Source organism: Pongo abelii, chromosome 13, assembly GCF_028885655.2.
Source record: "Pongo abelii isolate AG06213 chromosome 13, NHGRI_mPonAbe1-v2.0_pri, whole genome shotgun sequence".
NCBI lineage: Eukaryota > Metazoa > Chordata > Mammalia > Primates > Hominidae > Pongo > Pongo abelii.
The window spans coordinates 81,565,690-81,575,765 of NC_071998.2; positions in this window are offsets into that span (position 1 = coordinate 81,565,690).

The window sequence follows — 10,076 nt, forward strand, 5'->3', positions numbered from 1 at the left end:
CATGGGGGGTGAGCCTGGGGACCCCAGTGAAACCATCTCCAGCTCCTACCAGATTCCCAGCTTCTTGAGGAAAGAGGCCGGCAGGGCTCAGTACATTGGCCACAGAGCGCAGCCAGAGAAGGAATCCAGGGTGGTCTAGGCCAACCCGTACCCACTTGATGGGGTCGATTGCCAAATGTCTGTGAATTTCGGGACCAGTTGTTACACACAGCCATTATTAAAAATTAAAATGAATAGATTTGCAATAAAATAAATTATATTAAAATTCAAGATAATAACCCCCACGTTGTGTTATTGTCAGTGTTCTCTAGGCTGCGTGTCTGTTTATCTGTCTGGTGATATATGTACGTCATCATACTTAAGGTAGTGGCTCTGCACACCCTTTCCAACTCTGTTTTTGGTGACATGGCATTAGCTTTCCATTGGCTGTCATGGGAGGATTTATACCATAGACAATGACAAATGTTACAAACCAGGTGTCCCATACATACACACAATATACATCCATCCGTATGCATGTACCAAGCACACATATACTTACATGCCACACTTATATGCATGCACCACACAACACACACACACCACACCACACACAATACACTGTTGGTTCTTCCCCCAAATCCTCAAAGATTAAGAACTGGAAGCGAAGTATCTTTTAAGGCGGCCTTTCCAACCTGAGACCTTGGGTGGCCTCCCAAGTCTGAGAGAAGTTGGGATGTCTCATCCCCACTGCAGGCAGGTGGCTCTGGGCAGGGCCAGAACCTGATGCGGGGCTAGTGGAGGCTGCAATGTGGTCAGGGATGGCCTGAGAGGGCTCAGGGCCCTCTGAGCAGAGTCCTGCTCACACCCAGGGTCCTTCAGTCAGGCAACAGTAGCCCCAAGGTTTTCTTGGGCGATCCGTGCCCCTGGCAGCATCTGCTGCCTTGGAACTGCAGGTGGTCTGCAGCACCTCCACACCTGGAACCCCACGATGAGCCTTGCCTCTGCCTTCACAGCCTGTTTTTTGAGGATGACAAGGGGGTTCTGGGGATAGATCAGGAAAATACCCCTGCTCATCCATCTACCTCCTGATCTCTTTCCATCCCAGGCTGGCACACAGCTCCCGGAACCCTGGGAGTTTGCTGTCTTCTGTGTGCTAAGGAGATGGCTGGTGGCTGAACTCTAGACAGTTTCAGGATGGCGGCTAGTGGCCAAAAAGACCAAACATGATGCCACTTCATCCCCAACCCAGAGTGGGGGGGAGGGGCTGGAGACTGAGTCAGTCACTAATGGCTAATGATGTGTCAATCACACCTACATCATGGAATCTCCACAAAATCCCCAAACAATGGGGTTTGAGGAGCTTGCAGGGTGGTAGAAGCACCCACATGAAGTGGGGAGCTGTGCACTGAGAGGACAGGGAAACTCCACACTTGTTCCCCCAATACCTTCTCCTATGCTTCTCTTCCATTTGGCCACTCCTGAGTTGTATCTTTCATAACAAAACCATAATTGTAAGTAGAGTGCTGCCCTGCATTCTGTGACTATTCTAGCAGGGTATTAAGCCGGGGGGAAGGTCATAGGAGCCCCTGATTTCACAGCCGGATGACCCTTGGGCCTTGTGGCTGGTGTCTGCTGTGGGGCAGAGTCATAGGACAGAGCCCTTCACCTCCAGTGTTCATGGCATGAACTTGTTGGACACCCAGGTGGTGCTGGATAACTGCAGAACCGAGAATTGAGAATTGCCACTTGGAATGACACCAGACAAGGGCAAAGTCAGACAAAGTCCTGTGTCCTCTCTAAGAAGGCCAATGCCCCTAGTTATTCTTTAAGCCTGAATCCAAGGGTCTTTACTATGTCTCCTTCTTGGCTGTAGGAGACAGCCCCCTCCACCCTCCCATCCCACTACCCGGCAGTCCCCAGAACCTTTCCATGGCATTTATCGCTACAGAGAGGCTTGGATAGGTCTAGGAAGTTAAGACCTCCATAGGCCAGGTGGATCTGGGCTCACCCATCCTTTTCCTGTCACCTGTGCCCCACCCACATGTCTCCAGAGCCCAGACCCCAGGTCTGGAGCCTCTTCTCACAAATACACCGTGCCCAGCCGTCCCACCTGGGACCCCAGGGTGCTGTATGTTTCCTGCTGTGTCTCCCAGCAGACTCTGCTCCACCACTGCCACCTGGGCAATTCGCAGCAAGTGCATCCAGACCACAGGCATTGGCAGCAGGGAGGCAGGCCCAGGGCAGAGACAAGAGCCAAATAAATCCTGAAGTTGACATGAAAAGGATGCCACAGCTCCAGGGACATCCAACAGGCAGCCAGTTCCAGCCAGTTCCAGCCAGTTCCAGGGGATGAAAATGCAGAGATCCTTTACCCGCCTCCACCCCCTCTCCAGGCAAAATTGCCCAGTGCTCCTTTGAAGACTCCAAGGTTGCATCTAAAATGCTTTTGGAAATTACTGTTTGAGGTATCACCCACCTCCCACATCCAGCCCCTCACAGGCACCTCAGTTGTGCAAGAAGGAGGAAGAGCTGAGGGAAAGATTAAATAGAAGGTGTTGGTGGGAGTAGGGGGAAGATGAAATGACACGAAGATAAACACGGGGTCCTACACCGACAAGACCCAGGGTTGGGGCTGGGTGACCATAGCCAGCCACTTGATGTCTCCGGCTCTCTTTCAAATAGAGATGGAATGAAATCTTTCTTGTTGTGGCAACAAAGTGAGGGAGGCACGAAGAACCTCTGTGAATGTGATGAGCCCACTGAAGAGAGGTGAGACCACCAGAGCAGGCAGGGCTGTCCTCACCAGCTGGCCCCCTTGGGCCCAACACGCCCCTTCCTGCCCTTAGGCCCCTGCCTCAGGGAAAGAGGAGACCCCAAGAGCAGCCAAAGGCGCTGAAAATCAAACACAGAACAAAAAAATCAAGACCAAAGCAGAATGGAGCAGTGGTGTGTGAGTCTACGGGGCCATCCTGAAGGGTGAGGCGGTCACTGACAGCGGGGGCACGGAGGCACAGCCACAGTGTCAGATATCTGTGCCTTTGCTTCATCCTCTGTGAAGTGCCGATAAAACACACATTCAAAATGTGACTTCTGCCCTGTCAGTGACTCCCTAACCTGGGGAGGCAGGCTTCAAGATGCTTTCAGTCCCTGGGGATGTTTGCAGACAGAAGTAGAGAGACATTGTCCCTGGAAAGCCATAATCATCTAGTATTTGAATGTTTCCGAGAAGGCTTGTTTTTGTCTGAAATGACATAGCTGCCCCTATCGGTTTTGTCCACCCTGTATGTCCTGTTCCTTTCACTCCGGAAAAACACAACAAACGGTGCGTAAACAAACGTGGGCAGCTCTCTATGCAGGGTTCTTTGAGCCTGGTCCACACTGAGCGGCTCCCACAGCTGATGCAGAGTCCGTAGCTATGGATCCTGGACAACAGGTCACACGTTCCAGGAGGATTCTAGCAAGGTCTCCCCATACCCAAGCAGCCTGTGAGGCTAATGTTCAGATGAGAGGGCTCTGTGGGAGGCCACAGCCGGTGCTGTGGGAGACCTTTCCCAGGCATGCAGGGCAGGACGGATCCATGGAGCCCACCATGTGTGTTTCTTAGTATTCCAACCAGATCCCTCAGAAGTCAGATGCAGAGAACACAGAAATCAACCTGTGTTTCACAGCACACCGATCCAGCTCTCTGCATAAGGCAGTGGTTTTCAGACAGGTGCATAAAGGGCCGTGGGAGTGGTTGCTAGAATGCAGATTCCCGGCCCCTCCCCCAGAGATTCAGACTTGGCGACTCTGGGGTGGGGCCGTCCTCATTCATTCCCGGCTCCACCACTGACCTGCGTGTTTCTGTGTAACCTCTGTGCACCTGAGGTCTTCTGAATGAGGGGTACTGACTGGACGTGGAGATACTAAGGGCCTTTTAAAAATCTATTTTCCAGGTGCTGCGATGGTTCAGTAATGTAGTATGTCAGGCCTGGTGCTCAGTATGTGGTCAGGGTGCATTGCTTTTGTTAGCAAGATAAGTTGTCATATGCTTCTTGGATTCCAGGGATTCTTTCCTCTATCTGTCTACGACTGTCGTCCTTACCCTGGTTATTGGATTGATCCCATACATGGATTTTGGGAGAAATCCTGTAGAGACAGTGTCCTTGCAGTTTCCGTCTCTTAGCAACAAGCCTGGCCCTCTGCCCCTCCCCGACAGTGACGAGACCTAATCTGCCCTTTGCCCTGTCAGGCCACCGTCAGGAAATAATTTCACAATTCTAGTGGGACAGCAGGGTCCCCTTCACAAGACAGTTACGTAATAGAGCTCGTATTTGCAAACAGCCTGCCTCCCTAGCTGACTTAAGCAGGAAAGGAATTTATAAAATGACATTAGAAAGCTTCTATCTCAGGAGGGCTCGAGGATCACATGAAGACGCTCTGGGCCCTGGTGACACAGGTGGCTCAAGTAAGGGACACTCCCCTTTGGCGTCTGCCACTGCTGCCCTTGAATTTCCTGCTCCCTTGCAGGAGTCAGGACTCTGCCTCCCAGGGTGTCAGGCAATCTGGACTGGCAGCTTGCAGGGATCATGTGGGGTATGTATCCCAAGAAAAGTGGGGTACTATTGCTAAAGAAAGGAGGCAGAGGTACTGAGGCCACACACACATACACATTTGCACACTCTCATACACATGCATGCACACACACATACACAATCATACACCCCCCCAATCACAGACACACTCATACACTCATGCATGTACTCATATACACACAATCACTCACTCATACTCACACACATATCCATACGCACTCACTCATATACTCTCACACATTCATGGTCACACTCACATATACATACTCTTATACATACATTCACACACTCCCTTACACACACACACACACACCTACACACTCATACACATGCATGCACACAGCCATATACAATCATACACACAGCCATATACAATCATACACACACACTCATGGGCACATACTCATGCTCACACAATCCCACATGCACACAAACATATATACAACATACCCATACACAAGAATGCATATACTCTAACACTCATGCTCACACTCACATACACACTCACATATACACAATGACACACACACACCCATATACACATTCCTCATACACACTAATACACACACCCTTATGTACCCTCACACACAATCACATATACACAATCACACACACGCACATGCCACACACATATATACCCTTATACACACTTACACACATATGCTTCCTCATAACTCACACATACCTGCTCACACACAGTCACAGATACATACACAGACACACACCTGCACATACACACATACACACGCTCACACTCACGCCCTCTCCAGCCCTTGCTGCGCTCCAGCCCTGGGCATGGCTCAGGTGCAGGCTGCAGTGGAGCTCCATGCCTGGAAGCCAGTGGCTGAGGGCTGCATGGAGCTGACAGTGAGGCAGCCGCTAGAGCTGAGTGTGGCCCTTGTGAGGACCAGAGGTGCCACTCATTTCCAGGGAAGGAGAAACAGAGAGTGGAGCAGGATGGATCTGTACCACCTGCTGGCTTTCAGTAGACAAAGTAGGTCACACGACTGAGAGACTGTTGAAAGTCCCTATGGGAAGACAACAGTCCAAGACAGCACTTAACGGAGGAGGGGCCCTTGGGGCCCTGAGTGAGGGACGAATTGCTGAGCAGGGAGGAAGCAGAGAGCCCAGCCCGCTTGGGACATTTTCAAGATTTTTGTAAGCTGGTTTTGAAAGTTGTCTATTGTTGAAAATTAAATTATACAAACTTACAACTAAACACATTATATTAAAACTTCCAGCTTGGTGCTGACCTTGACCCGGTGTGGCATATCAGCATCACTGCTCCTCCTCCCAACTCTGCCGTCAGTGAGGGAACTGGAATCACGGAAGTCAGCAAAGGCTACAAATTAGGACTTCTGTGCTCTTCTGGACAGCCAGTGAGACTCCTCGATCAGCACAGCCCTGGCTGGAAGGCGTATTATTGCAGGTTACCTTCAGCTGTCCCAGTCATTCCCATGGCTGGCTCAGGACCTAGGCTTTGGATTCCCAGCTCCCATCTCATCACTCATGGGCTGGAGCCTGTTCTCATGTGGGATGGGGGCACTAACTCCCCTGCACTTCAGGCCTTCTCTGTGCAGGATCTGAGGGCTCCAGCATCCAGAGAAACCCCTCAGGCCAAGAGTCAGAGGCTATGGGCAGGGTACAGGCAGCTTCAGCTAAAAGGACCTTCTCCAGTTCAGCCTCCACCTTTCAATGCGCTTTCCCCCTTTTATCCCTTCTGTGTTCCTCCTGTGACCTGACATCATCCACAGGTACCATCCATTTACAGGACTGTTCACATCCACTCACCCCTACTTCACACATGTGACCCAACTGCCCATTGGCTCGGCTCCCTCCTGGCTGCCTCCTGCAGAGCCCTTTTCACGAAGGGAAATCTGTGCCCTGTGGTCACAGCAAAGCCAGACATCAGATGGTGCAGGTGGGATGGAAAGAACTGAGCTCAGAATTCTCTGGGGGGTTTACAGATCACAGTAGACCTGAGCACAAAGAAGCCAGCACTTTTCATCAACTTCGTATGCTTTTATGTCAAAATGGGCTGCAGCTGAGCACACTCCCACACTTCACTTACAGACACACCAGCATTGTAAGAAGACAGCAGACAGCTAGTGAGGGGCCAGGTGAAGGTGATGCTCCTGGCAGCTCCAGCACGCCATGGCCACATCATGCCTCCTCTCATCATCTCAGGACAAGCAGGGACCTGGCCAGGCTCAGTCTGCAGAGGTCAAGCACATCCTCTTTCAATGTATTTCTCTCTCATCTAAGAGCACAAGCTTAAGATCATTATTTGATTCAACCATGACTTTTCTTGCAGCCCGAGTGCAATGTGTTAACAGGCTCATTCCATTAACTAATTTTCTTCTTTTTACAAAGAAGTACAGTAGCCTAGGGAGAAAGAAAAAAAAAAAAGGATGCAGCACTTGACTCAGAGGAGCCACGCTGGGCTCTCTTCCAATGTAACTGCAGGTAGCACTTTGAGAAAATAAGACCTTTGGATAAATTTGCCTGAAACAAGTGATTCCAATTTCCCCTATTACAGACATGGTTCTTGACTCCCTCGGCAGGTGAGTGAGTCAGATGGGCAAATTAATCAGATGGTGAACGCCCAAGACCCAGCTCCAAATTCAACAACACCAGTTACCCTGAAACTATCATTACATGCTACAAACCCAAACAGGCCTGAACTCCATAACCCATTCCCTGGGCAGGCACCAGTGCCAGGCAGAAAGTTTCAGGGAGTCAGCCCGTCAGAACGTGATCTCCCTAAGTCCACACACACCCAGGCGCCTCAGACATAATCATTATTATAACAGCAGCAGCAACAAAGCCTGCCTCTATAGGCTCTCTCCCTCCTCCAAGCTCTGATGCACATTAAATTATTAATGCTAACAAGGCCTCCCATGTTGCAGATGAGAAAACAGAGAGGTGGTGTTTTCTGAAGAGCAAATTATTGATTGCATTACAATGATTAGAAATTGAGGCTGATATACCCCGTGACTAGACTCTGCAGTGATTTTAATATTTGAAGAGTTAAACATCTTAATTTCAAGTTAGAGGCCACTGCTAGAATTCTATAAGGACTTATATGCATGTATTACTCACTGTCAAACTCCACTTCGTCCCTGATTTCAGATTGTAAGGGATCAGATGTCTGTTTAGGTGATACATCTATTTTTTGTAGCATTGTGATATGGCAAAATCTATAGTAATTTTAACTTATTGATATAAAGGGCAAATAATCACTAGTGATTTCATTCTGACCATGACTCTTATCAGTCATGTTGTGGTTGCCAAACATACCCAGGCATTGGCTATGCGCCTCTCCAGTCAGTACTCACTTCCTTTCTTCTCCCACATTCAGATTCAAACCTTTCCATTTTCTACTTTGCCTTTCATTCTGTCTTTGTTTTGTCTTTTGACTTTCCAAACTTGTATCCCTTATAACCATTCTATATGCCATGGAAACAAGAACAGGTCTAAGCAGGAGATGCTGATGTGGAAATTCTGAAAGAGACTTTTGAGCCTCTTCCACACTCTATCTTCTTGGTTCACAGGAACCTTTGAGAGTCTGGAAAGTGGTCCCGTCTCCCACAGGAAAACACTTACACACAAGTGAACAGGAGGACAAAGAGAGGCCCCCCTCTGAGGGTGGGCATCCCCTTTCTTCATGCCCGCCTGCCTTCAGGAGAGGCCCTTTGTGGTTCAAGAGCCCCTTTCCCCGAGAGTGACAGGAAGGAGCGCAGGGAACGAGAAGAATTTGGAAACATGGAGGCAGAGGGGTTGGCCTGGAGGCCGGGGATATCCCTGATTCTGGGGAGGGGTGTGAGTCTGGGGGCGCCTCTTGGGGAGGTCGAAGTCAGTGCTGGAACCCATAGGACCCCAAGGGGAGGGACATGGCTGCCTCATACACCCAGAGGGCTGGATCGGGCTGCCCAGGTTGCAGACCCAGCCAAAGACTTCCGTGCCCACATCAAACCTGGAAGCTCTGTCTCCCTCTGCATGAGCATCTTAGCAGCCACCCTGATGGGCCAAATACCATACGCCCTTACCGTGTTTTCTGGGCACTGTGTCAGGTCCATGCTGAGACTCAATTTCTTACCAGCCAGCTAAATGGGACTTAGAAATTTGTTTTTTTTTTTTTTGTCATTTAGAAAAATAATATGACATTTCTTGCATTTGAGTACAGTGGAATGTATTAACTAGGATCAAATTCAACTGCATAGAACTAGAGTGACCTGATAGCAGCTTAAAGAAGAGAGGGATTATTTTTGTCTCATATAAAGAAGTCCAGGCCTGGTGGCTCAAGCCTGTAATCCCAGCACTTTGAGAGGCTGAAGCGGGTGGATCACATAAGGTCAGGAGTTCAAGACCAGCATGGCCAACATGGTGAAACCCCATCTCTACTAATAATACCAAAAAATTAGCCAGGTGTGGTGGCTGGCACCTGTAATCCCAGCTACTTGGGAGGCTGAGGCAGGAGAATCGCTTGATTCTGGGAGGCAGAGGTTGCAGTGAACCGAGATTGTGCCATTGCATTCCAGCCTGGGCAACAAGAGCTAAACACCGTCTCCAAAAAAAAAAAAAAAAAAAGAAAAGAAAAGAAAGAAAGAAGTCCAAAGAAGGAAGTCCCAAGTTCCTTCTAAAGTTCTGTTTCACCACCCTCAACGAGTTGCTTCTGACCTCAAGGCTACTTCATGGACTGCTGAAGCCTAAGCCATCATGTCTGCATTCCAGGCAGGAAGAAAGATAAAGGCGAGAGGACTAAGGGAAATGTGCCAGTTGCCTTTCCCTCTTTTAAGGTACTTTCCTGGAAGCCTCAGCCAAAATCTGCTACTTAAATCTCAGTGGCCAGAATTTAGCACAGCCACAAGTGTCTGCAATGCGGGCTGAGAAATTTGAATTTTGTAGCTGGATTCATTGTTATTTCAATAAAACAAGGGTTCTGTGGCTAAGGAAAAAAAGAGAGATAAGTACTAGATAGACAAATGACACTTTGCCCACAAAAAGTAAAATTAATGATTAATATGTGTACATACAAGTCTATTTGCCTCAGAAGAAAACCTCCTGACTTAGTGATGGATAGTTCTTCATTACCTTACTTTATTTTTATTTCAGAACTACTTGAATTATGGTGGTATTACAGAAAAGATTCATAACATTTACTTAGCTATTGATAGTGGAAATGACTTAGACTACTCATCAAAAATAGCTCCAGGATTCTATGTTCTCCTCAGTGAAGAGAAGTTGTCCTCTAAACTAGCACGGGGCCAGCAGCAGACAGCAAGATCAGGATACATTTTGTATCAAATATAAAAAAGAAGATGCTTTCTATTCCTGACATGCTTTGAAGTGGTGTGTCAGTCCTGTACTTAAACCATTCTGATTCCAAAATATTCTGATTCCAAAATAGAATTGAGTGAGAAAAGGAAGAGAGGTTTTACTCAAATAGGTAGATAAGATTTCAAAGAGAAAAAAATGAGAAGAAAAATATTAAAGAGAATGTTTTTGCCCAAGTGAATA